Source organism: Myotis yumanensis, unplaced genomic scaffold, assembly GCF_028538775.1.
Source record: "Myotis yumanensis isolate MYYU_CA2020_CCGP unplaced genomic scaffold, mMyoYum1.0.hap1 SCAF_18, whole genome shotgun sequence".
NCBI lineage: Eukaryota > Metazoa > Chordata > Mammalia > Chiroptera > Vespertilionidae > Myotis > Myotis yumanensis.
Genome location: NW_027223769.1, coordinates 12,537,218 through 12,561,879, shown reverse-complemented (window position 1 = coordinate 12,561,879; position 24,662 = coordinate 12,537,218). Strand labels below are relative to the sequence as shown.

Below are 24,662 nucleotides of genomic sequence, written 5' to 3'. Positions count from 1 at the left end.
TTCCCAGCTGGTTTTGGAGTGCCCAGCATTGCTGGGACGTGGGAGGAGGGTGAAAGCTGCCCTGGCCATCTGGCCTCCAGCCCAGATTGTCCCTGGGCCCTGGGAGACAGCACCAACTGGACAGATCGGCTGTAGGCGCCAGGCGAGACTTGGTGCTGCGGGCCAGCAGCTGTTCTGAATGGGGTTCAGGACTTTGAGTTTGGGGTCGGCAGGGCTGCTGGACCCTAAGCAGCAGGGGTGGAGTTGATGTGGCTGGGCACCATGTTGGATTTTGAGGGGTCTTTGGTATTAGTGCAGGGATGGGGGCTTCAGTGCTGGAAGAGTGGGTGCCCAGAGAGGGGTCTCCTTGGGAGCTGCAGAGGTAAGCGTGTAAGCCCAGGCGTGGTCCCGGTGAGGCTGTGGGAGGCTGTGGGCAGCAGGAACATGGCAGGTGCCTGCCGCAGGTTGAAGGAAGCTGCCCTGTTGAAATCCAAGGCCCCAGGTTGCCACACTCTGAGGTCCTGGTCACCCAGCTCCTCCTAACAAACTTTAGATTGTTCTAAAGGAACAATCCCTGACGGAGTTAGCCAGGAGCTTTCACCGTCTGTTTGTTTTCCTGGGTCAAGGCAGGGCCCTCGGGTGCCCTGAGAGTCCTGGGCGTTGGGACAAGGGCCTGGGGACTGCTTTCGGTCCCTCAGGGTGTCCAGACAGGAGGCTTCTCAGAGCAGCGTCTTTCTGGATGATTCTGTATTCCCAGCCAGGGACAGCCTAGAGTGACTCCAGGAAAGTTCCTGGCTCAGGATGCTCAGGCCTTCCCAACCTCGTCACTTAATTAAAATTTTAGCTCATTTGGTTGTGGTTTTCAGTGACCTTTGATCCACAGTGGAAGAACAAAAATGTGGTTGGCAGGATATCTGCCACTCACAGCATCTGAGGCTTCAGAGGGAAATGAAATCCATTCCAAGAGGCCGAAAGGAAAATGGCATTACTCCCTGAACACCGAGGCCAGAATTGCTCTGCGCACCCCTCTGCTCCCCCAGACTTGGTCAGGCAGCAGAAATAAATAGGAGCCGCATTTATGACGACTCACCTGGTATTTCAGGATCAGATTAGGTTCAGTTGTTATTTTTTCCATTATAAGGGTAATACTTGCCCCATATAGGAAAATTGGAAAATAGAATGGAAAAGGAGAAAAACGACGTCAGGTCTGGTCTGCTATGTCACTAGAGACTCTTGTTGGCATTTTGCCCTATTTCTTTCCTTTCGGTGTTTATCTTTTGTATTATGTTTGTTTTGTTGACCTCAGTGGACAAGAAGCAGTTGCAGGGCAGGCCCCAGCATTGTCAAAGATTTGGGGTGCTCGTGACCGCTCCCGTCTGGCCGCAGGTTAGTTCTCGGCCAAGGGCCTGGGAGGCAGGAGCGCAGCATTCAGTGGACACGGAACTGGTTTAATTTTAGCGTCTGATGACCAGGCAAACGTCTTAGGACTGAGGAGTTTTCTGACAAATCCCCAAGAAATGGGGGGGTGCTTGTTCCATTAAGGAAACGAGGTGGTGGTGTGGGCGGAGCTCAGAGCCAGCACACGCAGGGAGCTCCACCCGGGCAGGTTTCAGTGTTTCTGAGCCTTAGTTTCCTCGTCTGAGAAATAGGAGTAATGCTGCCTGCCTGCCGTGAAGCCCTGGGAACTGACGTGAGGACAGCTTCGTCCTGGGCTGGGGCCGCCCGCTCCCCCGGGGAGGGAAGAGTGTGGGTTTCATGAGGGCTGATTGATGAGCAGCAGGGTCCAGGAGAGGGCCAGGGTGCTGGGCCAGGAGGGCAAGGGGGGGTACAAAGAAGTTGGGGCAGCTCAGGACCGTGGGGCATTGGCCGCCAGCCTTGGTGCTCCCACGTTGCCTGGGGGGGCCTCTGCCGATGTGTTACTTGATGTGGGGAGGACTGAGCGAGGGAGGGGAGAGGATTAAGTCTGGTCACGGTGTGACTAGTGCCTGGGCAGGTGGTTGGGGAAGAGTAAAGTGGGTTCCTGGTTGCATGTATCTCTACATTTGGGGCTTAGGAGCCCTACCCCGTTCTGAGAACCAGCCTGGCTGACTGAAGTGTCCCACTCTGTACCCACAGATTTACACACCCCACATGAACGCACACACACACACTCATAACACACTCACACCACTCACATCCATTCATATCCACACAATTCAGACATGCACATGCCCATTCAGACACACACAGGCATGGGCACTGAGGGAGGGCTGATGCAGAGCCGGGACCTGTGCTGTGCTGGGCGGTAGGGGGGGCGCAGCCCCCTTGTCCCCTCCATCTCCTTCTAAGTGGGTCTCCCAGATCATGGGAACAAAGTCGCAGAGTCTGGCTTTTGAAACCTGTCTGAGAGGGGGGCAAACCTCAGGTGGTGTCTGGAGCCGTCAAAGCAGTGTCCAGCCTGGGCCATCGCTGCTGAGTTACCTGGGGAAGAGGCTTGCCCTCTCTGCACGATTTCCCATCGAAGGACGGGAGGAGCAACGCACACAGCCCTCAGCTTGTGTGGGGCCCGGTGTGCTCGTCTGACCCCCTGACCCTCTCCTGAGCCATGCCAGGCCCTCCCCCCTCCAGCTCCCAGCTTTGCAGGGAAGTGGGCATGTCTGCACATCTACGCTTGTGACCTTGTCGTGCTGGCTCCTGGTGCCCAGGGTTGCTCCTTGGAGGCCGGAAGTGGCAAGGTCCTTGGTTACCACGATGGGCATCTGAGCCTCGTTCCAGGCTGTGGGTGGAGCTTCTTGTCCTGTATTTTCTCAATGGGCTTAGATTTGGAAAAAAGGAGGGAACAGAGAACAAAGCAGCAGGTAGACGGCTGGGTCAGTGCCCCCCAGGCCCCAAGGCCCACCCTCCAGTGGAGGGTGAAAGTGGCACAGCGGCCCCAGGGGGCTGCGGAGTGGCTGGCCCCGGGTGGACTCCGGTCACTGTCACAGCCAAAGAAAGAGACCGCCAGGCAACAAGGGAGCTATGGCCGGCTGGGCGTGGGTTACTGAGCTGAATCAGAGAGACACGGATTGGTGTGCCCTCCTCAGAGCACCGGGGGCAGCTGCTGCTAGGAGGGGGACAAGGCTTCCTTGTTAAATGGGGGTCTCACTGCGTTTGAGTTCTGAGAGGTGGTCCCATTCTCTCCATTTCAGAGAGGCCCACAGTGGCTAAGGGCCAGGGACTGGCCGCACAGCTAAGGGGGAGCTGGGCTTCCTCCCGGGACAGGGTCTGCAGCAGGTTCCCAAGCCCTCACCACCCCTGCCCCCTGTGTGCTGGAACTGCCTGTGGTGCTCAGACACATGCCGGCTGCCCCGAGATGCTGAGCTCCCCGGCTGCAGAGCCCTTCACGTCTCTAGGTGATTCTCAGGTGAGCTCAGCACCCTCGGAAGGTGTGTAAGATGCAAATGGCTGGGCCCTACCTCTAGAGCTTCTGATTCGGCAGGTGGGTGCCTAAGAACCTGCATTCCGGAGGAGCCCCCAGGATGCTGCCCCGAGAACGGCGGTTCTCCTCTCTCACAGGAGGCCACAGCGGAGAGGAGACGCCCACAGACGTGCCTGCGACGAGGCAGAAGGTGGAGGGTGCTCTGACAGAGTCTTCAGTGTGAGGCCAGGGTGAGGGACAGGAGAGCCAGGCGGGTTGATTGGATGAGTTGAGATCAGAGCAGAAGGCGCCGCTATCCTTCACCTGTGACTTCCTCCTGTAGGGTCCTCTTCCCCAAATTGTGAACCCCCATCAGAGGCGGGCTGTGTTGTACTCCATTCTTCCCTGCCACCTAGTCAAGTGGGAAACTCAGGGGCACTCTCAACTAACTGCTGTAAGCGCCTGTATTCGGATGGACCACAGATAAAGACCTCTCTTGCCTTCATACACTCAGGACACTTTTATGAAGTACAGTGGGGCCTTGACTTACGAGTTTAATTTGTTTCCGAGACCGAGCTCGTTAAGGAGCTCGTTCGTTAAGGAGCTCGTTAACTCAAATTACTCTATCAACTCAATGCAAAAAATCGGCGGAGAGACAGCTGGTATCTCAAAAAACTCGTTAGTCAGGACACTCGTAAGTCAAGGCCCCACTGTATCTTCTACCTAAATAGCAAATATGTCACCTTTGGACCTGCTGCTTCTCACCCTTTGCCTCGCCCATGGCAGACATAACTAGTCAATCACAGTGCTCCTAGCTGCTGGCCTGGAAGATGAAACCTAATGGCCATCACCTGTTGCTCAGCAGAGGCCCTGGTCTAGCCTGTGGTCTGGTTGGGAATCAAAATCTAAACTAGAGATGAAAGAGACATAGAGAACCCCTAGTGCAGAGGTTGTCACACTTGCCCTTTTAGTCACAGAGCCCTTTGTCATGCAAACCCTTACAGCTCCCCAAGGTATAAAATAGATGAAGGTGCTTTTCAGAGTCAAGCTGGGGGCCAGTCAGGGCAGACTGTGGCCTGTTTGCCTCTCCTTCCTACCTCTGTGTGATGGCCCCAGGACATTCAGCAGTGTCCTGGGTTGAAGGTTCATGCTTGAGCAGGTGTCTGACACTGCACCCAGTGCCGAGGGAGAGAGTGCTGGGATCGGCTAGCTATGCTAGCTATATCTGCCCCGAGCCGGGCAGGGAGGGTTCTGGCTGCTGTTAAACCCGTGACCTCCTGAACCCTACAGACCCCGGGAGAGTTACATGGGTACCTGGTGGTGTTCCTTTTGCTGGGACCCCTCTCTCTGCCTCCTCTGTGATTTATCTCAAACGTTACTGTGAAGAGATGTCGGAGGGTTTTACAAAGTGGTAAAGAGCTGAGAGGAGGAGGTGTTTCTTATCACGTACTGACTCCATTCTATTAGAACATGAACTCCCCAAGCCAGGGATTCACTGTTGAGTCACTGGAGCCTGGGACCGTGTGTGGCTTTACAGCATAGCGTCTGTGTAATAGTTTGGAGTGAATGAATGTATAACTGCTTCAGCCCCACTCTCATTATCAAGGACAGAGGCTACTTCCTTTGGTTCTGGGGACCCGGAGATATGGCAGTGGCCGTGGCCACCTTAGGGCACAGGATGACTGGGTCAAGCTCATAGGGAGCAGGGGTTGCCACAGCTGAGTGATCACTCATTTCCACGGGATCCCGCTTGCCCCTTAGTGCCCAGATTCTAGAGGGTGCGAGGTGGACCCTCCTGGGTCCAGCAAGGCAGCATCTTCTGGCAAAGTTCATGGGAGAGAGAACTGTGTGCTCCTGAGGTTTAGGTGAGTGTCGCGGTGCCTGGGCCCCGACATCCCACAGAGGTGGTCCAAGTCTGATGCATCGGCTTGCTCTGTGGCCGTGGTGGGTCACCGACTCCGCAGAGAGGTCCCGTGTGGTGGAGATCACACCAGATGGGGTGTGTGTGTGTGTGTGTGTGTGTGTGTAGCACAGCACCCAGGCATGGGGGTGTCCATGAAGGTGAGGATGAGAACTCACTGTGTGCAACACTCTTCCTCCCCCCCGCCCCCCAGAAATCCCTGCAGGGGACCAGGTTGGCTCCTGAACTTGCTCTTTGGGTTGTATGGCTGGAGTGGTGGGGGAACAGATCTCCAGAACACACTGGGCAGGATGATGCTCCAAACCCTCTGCATCTCTGCCCCCCACTTCTTGGCCTGGCTTCCCTCTGGCGCTCAACCTGCAGCCTAGAGCTTGGAGCCAGCTCTGCTTCCTGGGAGTGACCGTTCGCGGTGCTTGGGGGTGAGGAGGAGGCGGACAGGGACGGCTGTGCTTTTCGAGGAGCTCTTGTTCCCCTGGGAGCAGCGCGGATGAACATGGGTGTGTGGGCAGGAGGAAGGGCTGGGCTGAGCGGCCCGGGGCGCAGAGGGCATCTGTCTGTCCTGGTGGAGGCGGGAGCCTTCCCGGAGCTGGTTGGCCGGATGAGGACACCTGCTCCTGTGCATTGAGGTCGCCGTGGCAGTTGACAGGGCTGTAGCAACAGGCCCGCGTGCCGGCTGTCAGCTGACGCCTTGTCTTGTGATGCTTTGCTGAGTGAGCAGAATCGCAGGCAGGTGGAGCCGGGAGGGACCTTGATAGGCATTTAGATGGGAAATGACAAATTCTTGGCATGTTGGCAGCCATTCCCCCCTCCTGCAACCATGGCAGACATGGCTAATTGATCGTTGCACTCAGAACCCTCACGCTAGGCAGGCAGGCCCTCTGAACGATGGAGACCACCTCTGACCAGGAGAGTGGGCTCAGTGGGTGTTACGACCTAGAGCTACGCCCCTGTATTAGAGGGCAGTGCCGGGCCTCAGAGCCAGGACTAGACCTGGGGACTGCCTTCTGCCCTGCTCCGTCTCTCAGCCCCTTCAGACCTGGGCTAAATTCAGGGACCCCCCAGTCGTAAATATGGGGGTGTTGGCAGACTCCTTTGGAATGTTCTCCAAATACAGCGTTGCTGCTGGAATGGGGAAGATTTGGTGTAGATGCCTCAGGTGTGCCCTGTTCAGGGAAGGTCTTCTTGTAAAATCTTAAAACAACCAAACAGATTGGGATGAAGTAACTGTGTCCCAGCAGGACCTGCTCATCTCCTTACAGGTGTGGATGAAAGGGACCACATGCTGACCTGACAAACTCAGGGGAGGCCTGCGTGGCGGCCTTGCAAACTCAGAGACCTAAAGTAACCACAAAGGATGGTCTGAAATGAAAACTTTTTAACTAAAAGCAGGTCATGGCAGATAGTCATGTCCCAGGCCGGTATCTTCCCTGACAAAGGTCAACTTTTGCCTTAACTGAGCCTATCTGTTGCCTTTTTTTGTCTAGATAATATGTCATTGGAATGTCAAAGTAGTCTTCCTTTTTCCAGACCCCTCAAAGTACAGGCACTGCTCTGCGGAGACCACAAATCCCCCCATTGTTATTGAGTTAATCGTTGACGATTAACTATCCCGCACCGCCTATATAAAAGAAATGTGTCTATCATTTTACTTATTATCCAATCCCAAAGGTTTCCCCACTTTGCTTTCTCCTGCCTCCCCAATCTATCTCCAGTGGATTTCATGTAACCCACTTACACCTTCTCCTTTGATTGTAATGTATAAAATAAGATGCAAAACTGTCATTCTCCGGAGCACTATCTCAGTCCATTGATATTTTGCTTCCCGGCAATTGTCGAGTTTGGCTCAAATAAACTTACAAAATTTCTCTACAGGTTTGAATATTTCTTATGTTGACACAGGAAATTACAGTCTTTTCAACATATATGCAGATAGGTATGTCATACCTACATGATTTCTTGTATGTAATGGAATTGCACTGTCCGTGTTGCTTTATAATTTGTTTTGCTTTTCTCCTCACTCACATCAAGGACATCTTTCCATATCAGCATATCTAGACTCGTATGTTTCTCTAATGGCTACGGAATGCCCCCTGTTGGTCCAGCCCTTACTCTATTTATCAGTGCTTTGGATGCGTCCGATCTTTCAATCTTTCAAATATGGCAGCAGAGACTCTCCTGGTCCACCCACCTTGCTGCTGGCGTGGGTATGTTTGCACCATGATCTCCCAGAGCAGGCACTGCTGGCTGAGAGGTGGGTGTCTTTAAAGTCTGTGGGAGATGCTGCCACATTGCTTGGGGAGAAGGCCGCACCAGTTTACGTTGGCTGGGATGGAGGCCTGCAGGAGGAGGTGGTGGGTGGGTGGCCTTGACAATGGCTGTGCCCCCGAGGGGTTTCTCCCTGAGGTGGGCTGATGATAGCCCTCAAAGAGGTCCATGTCCTACGTCCTGGAATCTGTGGCTGTCCCCGTCCATGGCAAAAGGGACTTTGCAGAGTGATTAAATTAAGATTTTTAAAAAATAGTATGCATCTATATAAGCATAACTAATGGACATAAGACACTGGGGGGTAAGGGAGGGCAGGGGTTTGTCATGGGCGGGGGGGGAAAAAAGGACACTTATGTAATACCCTTTGTAATACTTTTAGCGAAAAAAAAAAAGATTTTTAAAAAATATATGTTATTGATTTTTTACAGAGAGGAAGGGAGAGGGATAGAGAGTTAGAAACATCGACGAGAGAGAAACATCGATCAGCTGCCTCCTGCACACTCCCTACTGGGGATGTGCCCGCAACCAAGGTACACGCCCTTGACCAGAATCGAACCTGGGACCCTTGAGTCCGCAGGCTGATGCTCTATCCACTGAGCCAAACCAGTTAGGGCTAAATTAAGATTTTGAGATGAGGGGACTGTGCAGGATTATCTGAGGAGGGGCGGGTCAGTGTAATCACAGGGTTCTTATTAGAGGAAGACAGAAGGGCCAGAGGAGGAAGGAGCTGGAATGACGGAAGTAGAGGTTGGAGTGATGTGGCCACAAGCTAAGAATGCAGGCGGCCTCTAGCAGCTGAGAAACGTGAAGAAACAGATTCTCCCCTGAAGGTTCCAGAAGGAAACAACCCTGCCAACACCTTGATCCCAGCCCCTGTAGACTCAGTTAGCCCTCTGACCTCCTGAACTGTAAGATGAGCAGTGTGTATTATTTGAAGCCGCCGAGCGTGTGGAGACTTGCAACAGCTCCATAGGAAATCCATGCACTCCCGTTCTGGCTGAAGACAGGGCATGGCACCGCCGTGTTCCCCTGCCGTCCCGCCTAGAATGGGCATGCCCACCCCTTTCCTGCCCCACCCGGTAGGCTGCTTTGCAGCCGTGCCTCCAGATCCTGTGGAATTGGGCCCTCTGTGCAGGGTACATGCAGCTTCCTGCCTCAGGGCGAGGGCCAGCCACATGTCACACGGGTGACAGCCATCTGTTCCAACTCTGCCCTCTGGACATAAAAAACAAACAGGCAAAAAACGGAGAAGGAGAGACTAGGTGGGTGCAAGATCCTGGGAAATGACCAGATGCAGGGCCAGCCGAGGGCTCGGCTGGGGGTGAGAAGCTGCTGCCCCAGGGCTGGGCGTGCCCACAAACCTTGGGTTCCTTCCCAGAGATCCAGGAACTCTTGACCTTGGGCCTGTGTCTAGCATCTCTATGGTGCTTCTCTGAGGCTGGCAGGTGTCGGGGGCTTGGGACTTGAGGAGCCGGCTCCTGCCTCCACCTCCACCATCTCTGGTCCTCGCCCCACTGTGTCTCACCCTTGAGCACGGGGTCGGGGATGCGGGCTGTCAGATGCAATGAGGATCTGGCACTTCACTCTGCCACTTGTTAGACAGAATGCACAGAGCCTCTGACTCACCCACAGGCAGCTTTCCCACTTGGCACTTGGAAGCACCTTGGGTGACGTGAGGCAACAGGGAGCCAGCCCTGTGCTGGCTGCATCCAGGACAATCCCGGCCAGGGGTCCTGGGCCCAGAGTAGGCCCAGGGGCTGTGGAGCCTTTAATCTGTCCTTCCCTGAGCTCCCTTCGTCCCAAGAGAAGCTGTTGCCGTTTACAAGGCCCTGGAGGAAGGCCCTGGGTATGTCCCCAGACGTGGTGACTGTGGGAATTTTTCCTGTAAGTCTAACCCCAAACCATCCTGTTGCAGCCGGAGCCCATTTCTTCTCCATCCTTGAGAGAAATGGTGAGTGGTTCTGCTGTTCTTGCCTCTCTGGCCTTAGGCCAGGTGCATAAACTCCCTGGGCCTTCGTTTTCAACTCTGTAAAATGGGTTGAAGATAGTGTGTGTCCAACGGGGTTGTTGTGAAGAGTAACAATATCTCAAGGAAAGCTAGGACACCTGGTTGATTTTCCCATGACATGTTAGACAGGCAGGGAGACAGGTGTGGAAAGGACTTTCCTGCCTTCGACTCCTTGGCAGTCACCAGGCCTCAGTTTCCCCACCTGAGTGAAATGGCGCCCTCGGTGCCTGGGACAGCCATGTCCACACTGGTCAGATCTGAGAAGTTTGCTTAATTTCATTTAAGTTCATTTCAGTCCAGCTGGGAGCCTGAAGGTGCTGTGGTAGATTTCACCCTTGGTCCTGATTCCTCTTCCCCATGCTGGGCCCACGCCCTTTGCCCTGTGACTCTTCAGCCCCCGACTCGAGCCTTGGTTTGGTCAGTGGGATGGGATGTCAGTGATGATGTGCCACTCCCACGCTGAGGCCCTGGGAGGCTTTGTATTCTTGTGTGCTGGCCCCTCTTGTGCTTCTGCCAATGTCAGGACAACATGCTTTGGGAGCACCCATTACCCCCCCCCCCCCAAACCCTACCCCTACCCCTGCCATCCCTGAGCATGAGGGGCCCTTGGGATGACTCAGATGCATGAGCAAAAAATAAATGATTATTTTAAGCCACTTACTTTTGTTGGGGGGATTGTTACACAGCACTGTTGTGGAAATAGCTTACTGATACAGCTTACTGGTTCAGTGGGTAGTTCTTGAAGGAAGAAAGGAGTGTCTTCACTGTACTCGTCCCCACACACCATGAGCTCCAGCTACACTGGACCATTGTTCCTTTTTGAGACAATGCTGATCATCTCTGTGTGAGTGTCCTGGGGCTGCCATAGCAAAGTGCCATAAACTGGGGGGCCTAAAGCAACAGACATTTATTCTCTCGCAGTCCTGGAGGCCAGAGGTCCCAAATCAAGGTGTTGGCAGAGCTGCTCCCTCTCAAAGCTTTAGGAAGGGATCCTTCCTGCCTCTTCAATCTCTTGGTGGCTGCAGGCATTCCTTGGCTGGTGGCCACATCACTTCCCTCTCTACCTGTATTTTCACGTGGCCTCCTCCTCTCTGTGTCTCTGTGTCTCCTCTTATAAGAACGCATCCTTGGATGTAGGGCCCACCCTCATCTAGTATGACCTTATCTTAATTGTCTCTGCAAAGATTTTATTCCTAATGAGGTCACACTCTGAGGTTCCTGGTGGATGTAAATTTGGGGATCCATTCAAGCCCACTGTGGGGCACACAGCCCCACAGCCAGGCTGTTCTGGTGGTTGCAAATGCCTTTCTTCCTGTTTCTTCATCTCAACTCTGTCAAGCACAGCTCCTGCCTCTGGAATCAAGCCTGCCCTCCAGATAGCTTGGATCAGAACTCCCTACTCACCTGGACAGCCCAGATTTAGCTCAAGCCCCACACCCTTACCCCCAAATTAATTTGGTTCTCAGGTTCTCGAGTGCTCATGCACGGGGCCTCCAGCCTTGGGCATTGCTCCAGCGTTCCATGGCTTTTTGTGAGCATGAATTTCCCATGAAAAAGGACCTACCCTGGCAGGGATGTATGTGATGGACTTTACAGGTGGTTTGGCGAGATGGAAGGGGCCTTATCTCAGTTACTGAAAGAACCCACCACTGCTTACAGATGTCACTGTTCTCACAATGCCCCAGCCACTCCTCCAAGGTGAGGTCCAGGCTTTGTCTGTCGTCAGGTCCCCTCCACCACCATCACCCCAGACTTTGCCCTCGATGGCCCTTTGCCTCCAAGACCCATTAATGGGCTCTGCCAGGCAGTGGTTCATCCATCCCAGCTCACCCTCTGCCAGCTGCCTCGTGCCCAGGGAAGTCACACCATTGGAGCATTAGAGTTATGGTTCAGCCCTACCAGCTTGGAGGCAGGAGGGAGAAACAGGCAGGTCTGAAAGGAACAAGATGGGAAATGGGAACTTCTCACTGCGGAAGCTCCTTGCTGAGCTTGGTTTCCATTGTTTGGAAGATCTGTGTATTTTGTAAAACAGAACCGCTAAATGTATAACCAGAGGTGGTTTTGACCACTTGAGGTTTTCTCCAAACCTGTGTCTGTGTAAAATGTGATTTGTCTCTATTAATCAGGACTCAGTTGCAAGCAACAGAATCACAGCTCAAATTAGGTCAAACGGAAAGGCATCGTATTGGCTCTCATTCCTGCTGGGTCAGGGTTCAGATCATGTCAGGGCTCTGTCTTCCTCTTCCTCTCTCGGTTCTGCTTTCCTCCCTGTGTTAATTTCATTTGCCAGCAGGTTGTCTGCGTATGTGGTAGGAAAGACCAGCAGGTTTTTTCTCACAGAACACTTACAGCTCTCGATCCTGGAGGCAAGGGAAGCCCGATTCCTCCCAGCACCTGGATAGCACTGACGTGGAAAGGCTGTGGGCTCCGCTGGAGTCACCTGCCCACTCACTGCCCATGAGGGATGGGATTTTCTGATTGACCAGCTGGGTCATGTACCCACCACAAATGTGAGGGGTGATCAGAGGCAGACACCCTGACTGACACCCAATTAGGACACAGAGTCGGGGAGGGTCAGTCCCCAGTGGGGGGTGCTGGGCGAACAAACCTCAGAAGGGAGCCGTGTAGGGATTCATTGATGCACGTCTATGAGAAACAATAGAAGTGCCTCCGTTGCTTTGTTTTTATTGAGATGAATTCACATACCATAAAAATCACCCTTTTAAAGTGTGCAATTTATTATTTTGGTTTTTTCTAATTTATTTTATTTTTTCCATCACCATCCATCTCCTCTATGCCCTCTTCCACCTCCCCCCACCCCTTCCCAGTCTCTACATTGTTGTTTATGTCCATGCGTTCTCTCTCTATTTTTTCTTTTTTGGTCAATTCTCCCCACTCTCTCCTAACACCCTCCTCCCCCCATCCACCAGAGCTGTCTGCCTGCTCTCAATCTATGAGTCTGTCTCTATTTTGCTTGGTAGTTCAATTCAGTGGTTTTTAGTATATTCACAGAGTTGTGCAACCATCACCACTATCTACTTTCAGAACATTTTATCTCCTAAAGAAACCTGTTACCCATTAGCAGTCACTCCTCATCACCCTCCCGCCAGGCCCCTGCAACTACAAACCTACATCCTCTGTGAATTGCCTATGCTAGACATTTCTTATAAGTGGGATCACACAATATGTGCTCATTTGTGGCTGGCTGTGTTACGTTTTCAAGGTTTACCCGTGTTGTGGCATGTGTCAGAGCTTCATCTCTTTTTACGGCTGAGTTATATTCCATGGAATGGACAGAACGCCTTTTCTTTATCCAGTCACCCACTGATGGGCATTCGGGTTGTTTCCACTTTTGTCTATTATGAATAATCCTCCTATGAACATTTGTGTACACATTTTTGTGTGGATATGTTTTCCGTTCTCTTGGCTATAAACCTAGGAGTGGAATTGCTACTTTTTGAGGTACTGCCACACTGTTTTCCACATCGGCCACCCTATTTTGTGTTCCTATCAACAGTGAGGGTGGGTTCCAGTCTCTCCACATTCTCACCAACACTTGTTGTTGTCTGACTTTTTTTTTTAATCCTTACATGAGGATATGTTTTATTAATTGATTTTAGAGCCCCGCTGGTGTGGCTCAGTGGTTGAGCATTGACTTATGAACCAGGAGGTCAATGCTCAATTCCTAGTCAGGACACATGCCTGGGTTGCAGGCTCCATCCCCAGTAGGGGGTGTGCAGGAGGCAGCTAATCAATGATTCTCTCTCATCATTTATGTTTCTGTCTCTCTCTCCTTCTCCCTTCCTTTCTGAAATCAATAACGATTTTTTAAAAATTGATTTTAGAGAGAGAGGAAAGAGAGAAACATTGATGTGAGAGAGAAGCATCAATCAGTTGCCTCCCCTACATACCCAGACCGGGGATTGAACGCGCAACCTGGGTATGTGCCCTGACTGGGAATTGAACCCACAACCTTTATGGTGTACCAGACAACACTCCAACCAACTGAGCCACCCAGCCACATGCAACTTCTTTGGAGAACTGTTCACAACTTGGGGTTTTGTGTGTGTGTGTGTGTGTGTGTGTGTTTTAATATATTTATTTATTTTATTTCAGAGAGGAAGGGAGAGGGACAGAGATAGAAACATCAATGATGAGAGAGAATCATTGATCGGCTGCGTCCTGCACACCCCTTACTGGGGATTGAGTCCACAACCCGGGCATGTGCCCAACTGGAATCAAACCGAGGACCCTTCAGTCTGCAGGCTGTCACTCTATCCACTGAGCCAAACCAGCTAGGGCTTTTTTTTTTTTAATCCTCACTCGAGGATATTTTCCCATTGATTTTTAGAGAGAATGGAAGAGGGAAAGACAGAGAGAAATATTGATGTGAGAGAAACACATCGATTGGTTGCCTCCTGCATTCACCCTGACGAGGGCCCAGGCCAAGGAGGAGCCTGCAACTGACGTACATGCCTTTGCCCGGAATCGAACCCGGGACCTTTCAGTCCGCAGGCCGACACTCTATCCACTGAGCCAAACCAGCTAGGGCCACAACTTGGGTTTTTAATAAATATTTGTGTCTTCTTCCCTGTCACCTGCATTTGCTCTACACTGATGACCAGACATCCCTCCTGCCCGAAGGTCCTGGTGAGCTCTCGTTAGAGGAGTTAAAAGAGCCTCCCTGATGTGAGTGCCTCGAGCAAGAGAGACTGAAGCTGCTTGGACCCTGAGCCCTTCCTGGACCTTGGGGTGCCACCGAGGCACCTGGGAGGTCAAGAGTGTCAGGGAGGCAAGAGGATATCTGTCTCTCTCCCATCTCACCTCGGCCTCTCTGGGCCCCACCCCCTCTTCCATTTGAGCTCCCCCCACGCCCCGCCCCGCATGGTAAATGGATAAGAACACCCCCTCTTGGAGCTGGTGAGAGCACAGTACTTACCATGGGGCCTGGCTGGGGCTGAACAGTGCCCCCAAATTCATATCCACCCAGAACCTCAGGTGTGGCCTGTCTGGAAGTAGGGTCTCTGCAGATTTAGTTTGTTAACACTACGGTGTCGGGTGAATTTCCCGCCAAAATATAAGATGGCGCGGGCAATTATTTAGGTTTCCCGCGCAAAATCAGAGTTAGTTTAAAATGCCTATATCTTTTGAAGTATGGGTTCGATTGAAATGAAATTTTCGGTTTCTTGTGTAAAAAATGAAAATTTATTCAATCACAGACATTTTTTTATCTATTCAGTACATAAATAATTCGATATATATAAACTAAATACGAAAAACCCAAAAAATACTTATTACCTAAAAATATACACATATTTTTAAAGTTTAAAATAAAATTTTCATAATAAATCAAAACAAATAGAAATTAATAGTTTTTTAGCGTATGATATTTTTCAAAACACGCCCCTTTATGTAGAGGTATATTGCAAAATTTGCACATGTAGCGTGTCTCACTGCGCAATTTATGAACGGAACATACGCGACACCTTCTCAAAATGTTTTTCTTTTTTCCACTTCCGACAATTGCCTGTAACGTATGCTTTCTCATGTCCATCGATAGCCTGCATGGTGGATCAGATGTAGGTGGTTTAGCCCGCATTCCAGAAGTAGACGGTACTGGTTGAAGGTCTGGAACAATGTCCATGTCCTCTGGAATATCATCCGTCAACCAGTGGATAGCTGTTTGTTTCAAAAACATTTTAAAACCCATTTTTCTTTGCCTCACTGATTTGTAAACTGCATAAGAATTAAATAATGCGCAATTTATCATATACATTGCCAACCTTTTTGTCCATTTGACCGTCCTCCGCAATATCGAATAATATGAAAGGTATTGGTCGGCCCGGTCAACACCTTTCATATGTTTATTGTAGTCAATGAGTGCATTCGGTTTGACAATTTTCTTTTTTGATGTTCTGTCAATATTCTGACTTTCTTCCATCTCCGCAGAATGAATCGAAGAAATCAGGTATACAGGCTTTTTTGATTGCCACACTTGTAACAATATATCATTTTTCCTTATAAATTTTGTTTCACCTTTTTTCAAAGAAATTGTTTGAAAATCTTTAGGTATACCTCGATTTTTCCGGATTGTTCCACATATTCTGAATTTGTTTTTCATAAGTGCTTCACAATTTGCGACGCTATTATAATAATTGTCCATATATATATGGTACCACGAATCAGTGTATGGAGACACTACTGTTTGTATCGTTTCCAATAATCGCTTTCCTTCGCCGCAATAAATTTCCATGTTACAGATATATCCTGTATCACTTTCGCACAACAAATGAACCAATATTCCATATTTAACGATCTTGCCAGCATTATATACCCTAAAGAATAATCTTCCCCTCCAAGGTACGATCCCTTCATCTAGTGATAATTGCTGATGAGGTTTGTAAATATTTATAAATTTAGGCACAAAATAATCTAGTACTGGTCTCACTTTGCAAAGTCTATCTGATTCATTTACGATATCCGCATTATTATTGAAGTGCCAAGCTTTCCATATCTGTCGGAACCTGTCTCTCGTTATCGTTTTACCAAAATATGGCGTCTCCGTCCATGGCTCCGTGGTCCAATAGTCATCTCTTCTATCTTTGCGCACCTGTCCCATGAGAACAATTAACCCTAAAAACTTCTTCATCTCTTGAGGGGTTATATCTTTCCACTTTAGGCTTTTTTTTGAAAGTTTGAAATTATTCCTATTTTGATTATAATACCTGTTTGACTCCTCTACAAGAAATTCAAAAAAATCATCTCCGATAAATAATTTCACGGCATCTTCTATATTATTTATAACAGCATCTGTGTTTAATCCTTGATGCCCTAAAAAATCTTCTAAGACCGGTGGATTATCAACATGCGACCATTCTTCTCTCCCGCTTTCTATATCTGACTCTGAGTCAGAGCTGGAGCTCGAAATTCTTCGTCGCCTCAATGTCCTGGGACGCACCATTACTTCATCATCACTAGAATCTTCATCACTTGTACTCGCATTTTCAAGATCGCTATCACAAGAATAATTGGACAACTTGTCTGCACAAAACTCATCATCACTATAGTCTGAATGCTGCGACATTCTAGGTTAAAGCAAATAAAAATAATACTAACTGAAAATAGCGGTACTCCGATAGATATCTGATATAAAAAAATAATTATTATGCGAACACTTTGCGGAACGATTTTATTTTATTTGGTTAAAAAATTCTATATGAATGTCTTTATCACAATATATTTAAATATTTAAACACGTAATAATATTCACAAAACTCAAAACTAAAGACGTCCGGACACAAGAAGTATTTCTCAATAACTATTCTCTTTGCATGGTGAGATATCCAGGGATATCGGTTATAAAATGAGAAAACAATACATTGGTACCCTAACGGTATTGTACTCGACCAGCGCCATAAAGTGTTCTCTACTTACAAGGGATTTTTATGATACCTATTACCCCAATGGGTATGAAACGGTTCGCATACGCAGGTAGGTATCTTTGTGAACGGCAAACAAACAAATATTTGGTAATACGCAGTTACAATCGGCCCGAGTTTACACGTTTCCCGCACTCCACCGCAAATCTATATGAACCGAGTTAAGACGGCTCCCTCGGAGTACGCGAAATTCACGCGAGCCGACTTAACTCGTTTCCCGCAATCCAAGTGTTAAGATGAGGTCAGACTGGAGTAGGGCGGACCCTAACCCAGTGACAGGTGTCCTCATAAGAAGGCCACGTGGGGGCTCAGAGACTCGTGGAGAGGCAGATGGGAGGGATGTGGCCACAAACCAAGGGGCACCTGGAACCCCCAGGCACTGGAGGAGGCAGGAAGGACCCTCCTCTAGAGCCTCAGGAGGGAGTGTGGCCCTGCCCACACCTGGGTTCCAGACTCCTGGCCTCCAGTCTGTGCGGGCTGAAGTTCTCTTGTTCTGACCCACCCATTGCGTGCCAGTTTGTAGCAGTGGCCCCGGGAAACGACGCAGTGCCCAGACACGGGGCCTGTTCCTGTCATGCCCTTCGCTGTTGTTGCTCTGTGCTCTTAACCGCGTCTCTGGAGCTGCACGGGGAGTATCACATTTTCACAGGGACCAGGCCCACACCCACGGCTCCCTGCTGCCTCCGGCAGATGCATCACTTTCTGTTTCGAAAATGGCCTTGAGTAGGAATGTATTCGGGGCAACAAGAAAACTTCAAGCAAAACAAGGCTCCGTTTCCTCTGCAGCCCCTGGTTGCTGGGCCCAGCATGACTGTGCAGGGCTGGCTCTCGGCCCACCAGTCCAGTCCCCTTCCCCCCGGCGCACAGCTGGATGGCGTCTCTGGCCTCCCCGTGGTTGAGGTAGCCCTGTGCTCCATGAGCGTGAAATCACCTTCCCCCCTGGGTTCTCGGCGTCACCAAACACATGTGGCGCCTTGGAAACCAGTGTCGAGTATCAAAGACACCTGGGTCCTGAGTCGCCACCCGGAGGAGAGCCACAGCCAATGAGGAACATTAAGTTTTTTTTAATTGTGGTAAAATACACATAACATAAACTCACCGTCTTAACTATTTTTAAGTGTACCGTTCAGTGATAAACACATTCACAACGTTGTGCAACCATCACCACCATCCGTCCACAGAACTTCTGTTTCCCAAACTGAAACTCTGTTCCCATTGAACACTAACTCTGCCTTCCCTCACCAGCCCCTGGCAGCCCTCTGTGAATTTGACTGCGCTAGGAAACTCCGATGAGCGGAATCATACAGTATTTAACTTTTGTGACTGACTTATCTCACTTAGCATATTGTCCTCAAGGTTCGTCCATGGTATGGCAAGTGTCAGTGCTTTATTCCTTGTTTTATAAAGTTTTTTTAATTGATTTTTAGAGAGAATGGAAGGCAGAGGGAGAGAGAGCGATAGAAACATCTATGTGAGGGTGAGACATCCATCAGCTGCCCCTGGCATGCCCCCTACGGGGGATTGAGCCTGAAACCCAGGCATGTGCCCTGACAGGGAATTGAACCTGCAACCTATTGGTGCACAGGATGATGCCCAACCAACTGAGCCACACCGGCCAGGGCTGCTTCATTCCTTTTTAACATTAGAAAAATCATTGTCTGGAGATACAGCAGTTTGTTTATCCATTCATCCATCGACAAACACTCGGTTTACTTACACCTTTTGGCTATTGTGAATAATGCTGCTGTGAGCATGGGCATGCCATTTACTTTTATTTAACTTTATTTTTACTCTGTATTATGGAAATTTTCAAACATATGCAAAAGTGGAAAGAGCAGTCTAATAATGAACGCCATGGGCCACTCACCTGGCTTGAACCATTAGGAGCTCATGACTCATCTTTTTTTTTTACCCTCCCCCACGGTTACTTTTGAAGCACATTTCAGGCATCATACCATTCCATTGATACAGGTAAAAAATAATTTAGAAATAGCCCAGTCGGCGTGGCTCAGTGGCTGAGAATCGACCTATGAACCAGGCTCAATCCCCAGTAGGGGGTGTGCAGGAGGCAGCCAATCAATCATTCTCATCATTGATGTTTCTATCTCTCCCCCTCTCCCTTCCCATCTGAAAGCAATAAAAATGTATGTAAAAAAATAATTTAGAAATAAAACCATGACTTCGATATCATCTCACCTAAAAAATAACGCAATTCCTAATATCATTAAAAATCCTGCCAGGCTTCTCATTCTGCTGGCTGCCTCATGTTTAATTATTTGTTTAAACAGGGTTAACATAAGATCCATATGTTGTCATTGGTTGATGGGTCTCTTAGATCTCTTTTAAGCTCGAGGTTCCCTCCCTGCCTTTTTTCCTTGCAATTTTTAGTTGAGACAACCAGTTTGTTTGTCTTATAGAATTGTCCAGTCTGGGTTTTGCTGAGTGCTTTGGGGTATGTAATATGTTCCTCCGTGGATTTCCTGAATGTGGTAGTTAGACCAAGAGGCTTGACAAGATTTGGTGTTTGCTTGTTTGTTTCTGCAAGAACATTTCCTAGATGTGCTGAGTAACTCTGAAGGCATTGGGCCCGAGAGGCCTCTTTGTGAGGCCAGCAGTCAGTTGTGGTCAGTGTGTGGTTCTTGTTTCAGGAAAACCTGGATTTGACTTTACATGAACAAGAAAGAAATGTCTGTTTCGTTGGAGCCATTGTCCATCATTGGGCCTATTTGTTACAGCTGTTAGCTCAGCCTGACTGATACACTGACTGCTAAAGTCTGTCCTGCGGCAGCAGGTGGGGGGGCTTCCTGCTCCTGGCCCTTGGGGAGGCTGATGGGCTCTCTCCAGGCTTCTGGCTGGTCCCCCAGAGACCAGAGAGTGAAGGCCCCTCCCTGTGCTGGCTCGTCTCCAGGCAAGTATGGCTCCTGGTCCCTCTGTGCTGTTTGTATGGGAGCTAGGCCCACCCAACCCTGCAGGTCAGCAAAGCAAGATTGCCCTGGCAAGAGTGCCATGCAGTAACCCAGAGAGGCAGCTGGTGGGTAAGGGAGATGTGGCATGCTGGTGAGTGGGACCCCTGTACTCTGAGGCTCTGAAATAAGACTCCCCTTCCAGCCCCTAGCTAGGGGAGGGGCCTTTCCTCACTATTCTTTCAGGATGGCCTTTGGGCCCCATTTGTCTCTGCCTCAGCCTGTTTTTAATGTTACTATTTTCTTCCTCTTTTTATTAAAGAGTCTGGTAAAAAATGCAGCCTCCAGGTCCCACCACCCAGAGCCACTGTTATGTTTTCCCTTGCATGTGAAAGTGCATGTGTAAGGTGAGGCTATCTTTGCAAAAAAGAGAAAAGACTAAAAGTATATATTGATGAATATTTAGATGTATGAATTTTGGCCCTGTGGCTTAATACCTGTCATTTTCCCAAGCCCCTTTGCTTTCCCTGTGCCTGGGACAACACTGGGTCCCCGGTGCTGCCAAGACATGCTGGGCTGACAGCTTAGAGCATAGTGGTGTTGCAGGGTGGGGTCCCTGCAGCAGGGCCATGTGTCCTGGTCTCCTCCCCTATCCTCAGCACAGGAGGGGGCCCTGGAGGTCCCCAGGGAGGGCTCAGAGCTTCAGCCACAAGCCCCCTTGAGCTGGCACCCCATCCTTTTCCTGGACCTTGAGGCTGTGACTGCTGGCGCCACCCCCTGATGAAGCTTTGAGGTGAGATCTGCAGGCCTGCTCTTCTCAAAGGGGAGGAGCTGGTTGGTGGCACTTTGGGAAGAAGGGAATTGTGGGAGCAAAGAGGAGATCTGGCCATCTGGGTCCAACCCCATGGAGGCACTTACTGTACTCCAGGCTTGGTTGTCAGACTGGCCTCCTGGAGGTCCCGAAGGACTGGCCAGGATGCTAGTAAGGGTGGAACCAACTGAGGTGGCCAATCTCAGGGGCCTGGGATCCAGCTCCCTGGAGATCTCCACTGGTGCAGAGAAGGGAGAGCGGAAATAGGGCCTGGGGACCTGCGCTCCACAGCGCCCTCCTCTGGGAGAGCTCACAGCTGCCCTTCTTCAGTGCTTATGTCCAGTCATCTCTGCAGTGGACAGACGGGCCAGGCCGATCAGCAGCTGTAAGAGCAGGAATCTGATCTCTCTGTTCCAATGCTTCAAATCCTCTGAGATAAAGGCCAGATTCCCAGCCAGATGACCAGCTTCCTTGTTTTCTGCCCTTGTATCCCCACCACTCCTGGCCACAGTCCGGCACTGCCACCTCTGGGCAGCCTTCCTCTTTGCACACGCTGTTCCCTCTGCTTGGAATGGCTTCCTTCAGCTTAGTCAATGAGCTCCTATGCATCCTTCCAGACCCAGTTTAAACCCACCTCTCTGAGCTCACCCCCAACCCAAGAGGGAGTCAGTTGGTCCCCTTTTGTGATCTCAAAGCACTTCCTTTCCCCTCTGTGTTGGCATCTATTTGTGGTGCAGGAGTTTTTATTTATTTGTTGGGACTCTGTGAGCTCCCTGAAGTCAGGACAGTTTCCTTCTCAGTGCCCTGCAGGTATAGGAGCGAGAGGAGCAGAGGGCATCTTTCTGAGTAGTAAGCGGTGTGGGCTGTAGGGTCAGACCAGTCTTCACTGCTCTGGGTCTCGGTTTCCCCATCTGTACATCAGGCAAGATGACAGACCTCACTCCTGAGGCAGCTGGGAATGGAAGGGGAGGTTGCCTGTGGAATGCTCAGCATGTCCCTGCCACCAAGAAGCCCTCAGGGGCTGTAACAATCAGCATTGGCATTTTCACCTTGAGATTCTGGGAACCAGCAACAAACTCACTAACCAATCATTTAACCGCCAGGAGGGGGCTCTCCAGCTGGGCTCTGAATCCCGTCCCGCACACATAGATCCAGTTCCGAGAGTTCACCGAGCTGTGAGCACCCGGGCCTAGGGTGACCACACACACGTGCACTGGTCACCTGGCAGGTCACCTGATAAACTCCTGATAAAGCCCCTCCTTCCCCACCCCCACCCCCACCCCCAGTTGGTTCTGGGAAAATATTGTCCCACAGTTGAGCCTCCCTTTGTTGCCAAACACCCAAAGGGTGTGACCCAGCATATCTTAGCCAAGGGCTGCGTGGCTCTGTGGGGCTGGAAAGGGCTGGGGACTGTCGCAGCCTCGCCTCCTCGAAGCTCTGCTCTGCTTTCTCCTTGAAGCTCCTTCGATTCCATACACTGAGGGGGTGGAGTCACCTAGGCCCGGGTGCTCACAGCTCCGTAACCTCTCGGAACTGGATCTTTGTGTGCTGGACAGGACTCAGAGCCCAACTGGAGAGCCCCCTCCTGGCGGTTAGGTTAAATTATTGGTTAGTGAGTTTGTTGCTGGTTCCCAGAATCTCAAGGTGAAAATACCAATGCTGATTGTTACAGTCCCTGAGGGCTTTCTCAGCCCCTCCTGCCCTCCACCTCCCGCCAGAGCAGTGAGCTTCCTAGGAGCGTGGCCACATGCTGGTCATGAGGAGATGGCCACATGCCCCCCCACCCCGACCCCACCCAGCTCAGCCACCTGACGGAGCTGTTTCTCCTCAAGCCTCAGTTTCCCTGTCCACAGAATCCTTTCTCAGTTTTAACTTCCATGTCCTGTTTTTCCTAAGAATCACACTGTCCCCAGGGGTGACATTCAAAATATTTACCGGCCGATTCGCACAGCAGCAGTGTCCCAGCCCCGCACAGAGGACAGTGTGGCTGTCCCAGGCCTGCACTTCCAGCCTCAAAGGAAGACCTGGGTTAAAGGAGGTGCGGGACGTGCACACACACCTGCCACCAAGTGCACACCCAGGAATGCCGCCTGCCCCTCCACCTCCGCCCCATGACGGGTCCCCTGACCACCTCCCGTCCGGCCTCTGCAAAGTTGTCCCTCTGCTCGATAGCCCACTCCCAACAGAGACCTGTACTCACTGAGGGTGAGTCCCACCCACCCCTGGGAGCCTCTGCTTTTCGTCTGCTGACCTTTCCTAGGAATGCAGCCACCCCGTGTCTGTCCTTCGTGTCTGCTGCTTTCCCCAGCATCGCGTCCTCGGTTCATCCGTGTGGCGGCAGGTATTAGGCCGTAAGCCACTGTGATTTGGGGTCTTGTCAGTCTGACCTCCTTCCGAATGCACCCCTTGCTATGAGCTGAATGGTGACCCCCAGTTCAAAGGTGAAGCCCTGATCCTCAGAGTCACTCTTCGCATATGGGGCGTTTGGGAGGTAATTGAGTGAGGTCTCGTGAGGGTGGGCCCTGACTCTGCAGCTGGTGTCCTTGTAAGAAGAGGAAAAGAGAACTAGGAGTGAAAGTCACTTCCTGAGGCCACAGCCACGCAGCAGCCAGGCGGGGTTTGAAGCCCAGACGCAGCGCATCCAGGTGGAGAACTCGGGGCTCTGTCTTCCGGGGACACTCAGGAGCTTTAGGACCAGATGCCCTCTCTGTGTCTGTCTCTGTCTCTGACTCCAGCTCTCTTTGTCTTTGCCTCTGTTTATATCTCTGTCTTTGTCTCTCTGTCCCCCCCCCTTCCCATCCCCCTCTCTCTACCTGTGCATCTGACACAGACCTAGGGGACAACTGTCAAGGGAGGACAGTGAAGGAAAAGGGGGGCTTCCAGATGCCCCATGTGTGGGCATGGGCAGGCCGGGAGGTGGGGTGCAGGGCCATGCTCCCACCGTGGAGCAGCCGGACAAGTCAGCCGCACTTCCTGATATCTCCCTTCTCCAGGCTGCCTGCGTGGGGCCTGGTGCGGGGTTATATGAGGGTCTGAGCCTCACCACGGTCATGGGCGGTGGCGTGCAGTCTGGGCTTCCTGCGGGAGCACTGCTGTCTGCCCCCCACCCCCACCCCCGCAGGCGCGGTCCCTCCCCTTTCTGACTGAGGCCCCCTCTTAGTTATTCACCCAGCAGGAGGTGTGAGCGATTACATGAAGTGTCTGAACTGGGCGTGATGACCCAGGGCTCCACAGTCGCTGGGACCTGTTATTGGTTATCACTGGCGCTGGCCAAGGTGCTGGGCGGGGACACCACAGCCAAGGCCTGGTTCTGGTTTAGTCTGGATGTGGAGCAGTTTGAGGGGAATGGTTGCCGCAGTCTCTGATGGGTCGTCTGCCTCGGGCTCTGGGTTGAGAAGGGTTCTGAGGCCAGGCCTGGGTCAGTGCCTGTTGGGGGCACACAGAAGGGGGTCACCGAGAGCTGCATGGGCCCAGCGCCTCGCTGTCCCTGCGGAGGGGCCTGAGCTGAACTTCTCTAGAGCACGCTGCTCACCCTCCTTGGCCCTGGGTAGCCATGGCATTTTTGGTTACAGTTTTTAAAGTTAGGATAAAAGGCATATAATATAAATTGTATCATCTAACAATTTCTAAGTGTATAGTTCAGTGGTATTAAATGCATTCATAATGTTGTACATCACCACCATCCACCTTCAAAACTTTCATCTTCCCAAACAGAAACTGTCCCCATTGAACAAATTCTCCATTCCCTCCTCTCCCAGCCCCTAGCAACTGCTGTTCTCGTTCTGTCCATGAGTGTGACTCCTCTCGGGCCTCAGTGAGTGCAGTCATACAGTATTTGTCTTTTGTGACTGGCTCATCTCACTCAGCATAATGTCCTCAGGCCCCTCCATGCGTAGCCTGTGCCAGAACCCCTCCCTTCTTAAGGCTGAGTGTTACTCCATGGTGAGTGTGAACACAGCT

The 24,662-nt window shown here is 51.1% G+C and overlaps 1 protein-coding gene across 1 annotated transcript in view; it reads left to right on the top strand.

Annotated features, from left to right (window-relative positions):
• Positions 1 to 24,662, top strand: part of JPH3 (junctophilin 3) — a 103,188-nt gene that overhangs the window by 27,448 nt on the left and 51,078 nt on the right. The gene's annotated exons all lie outside the window — the stretch shown is intronic.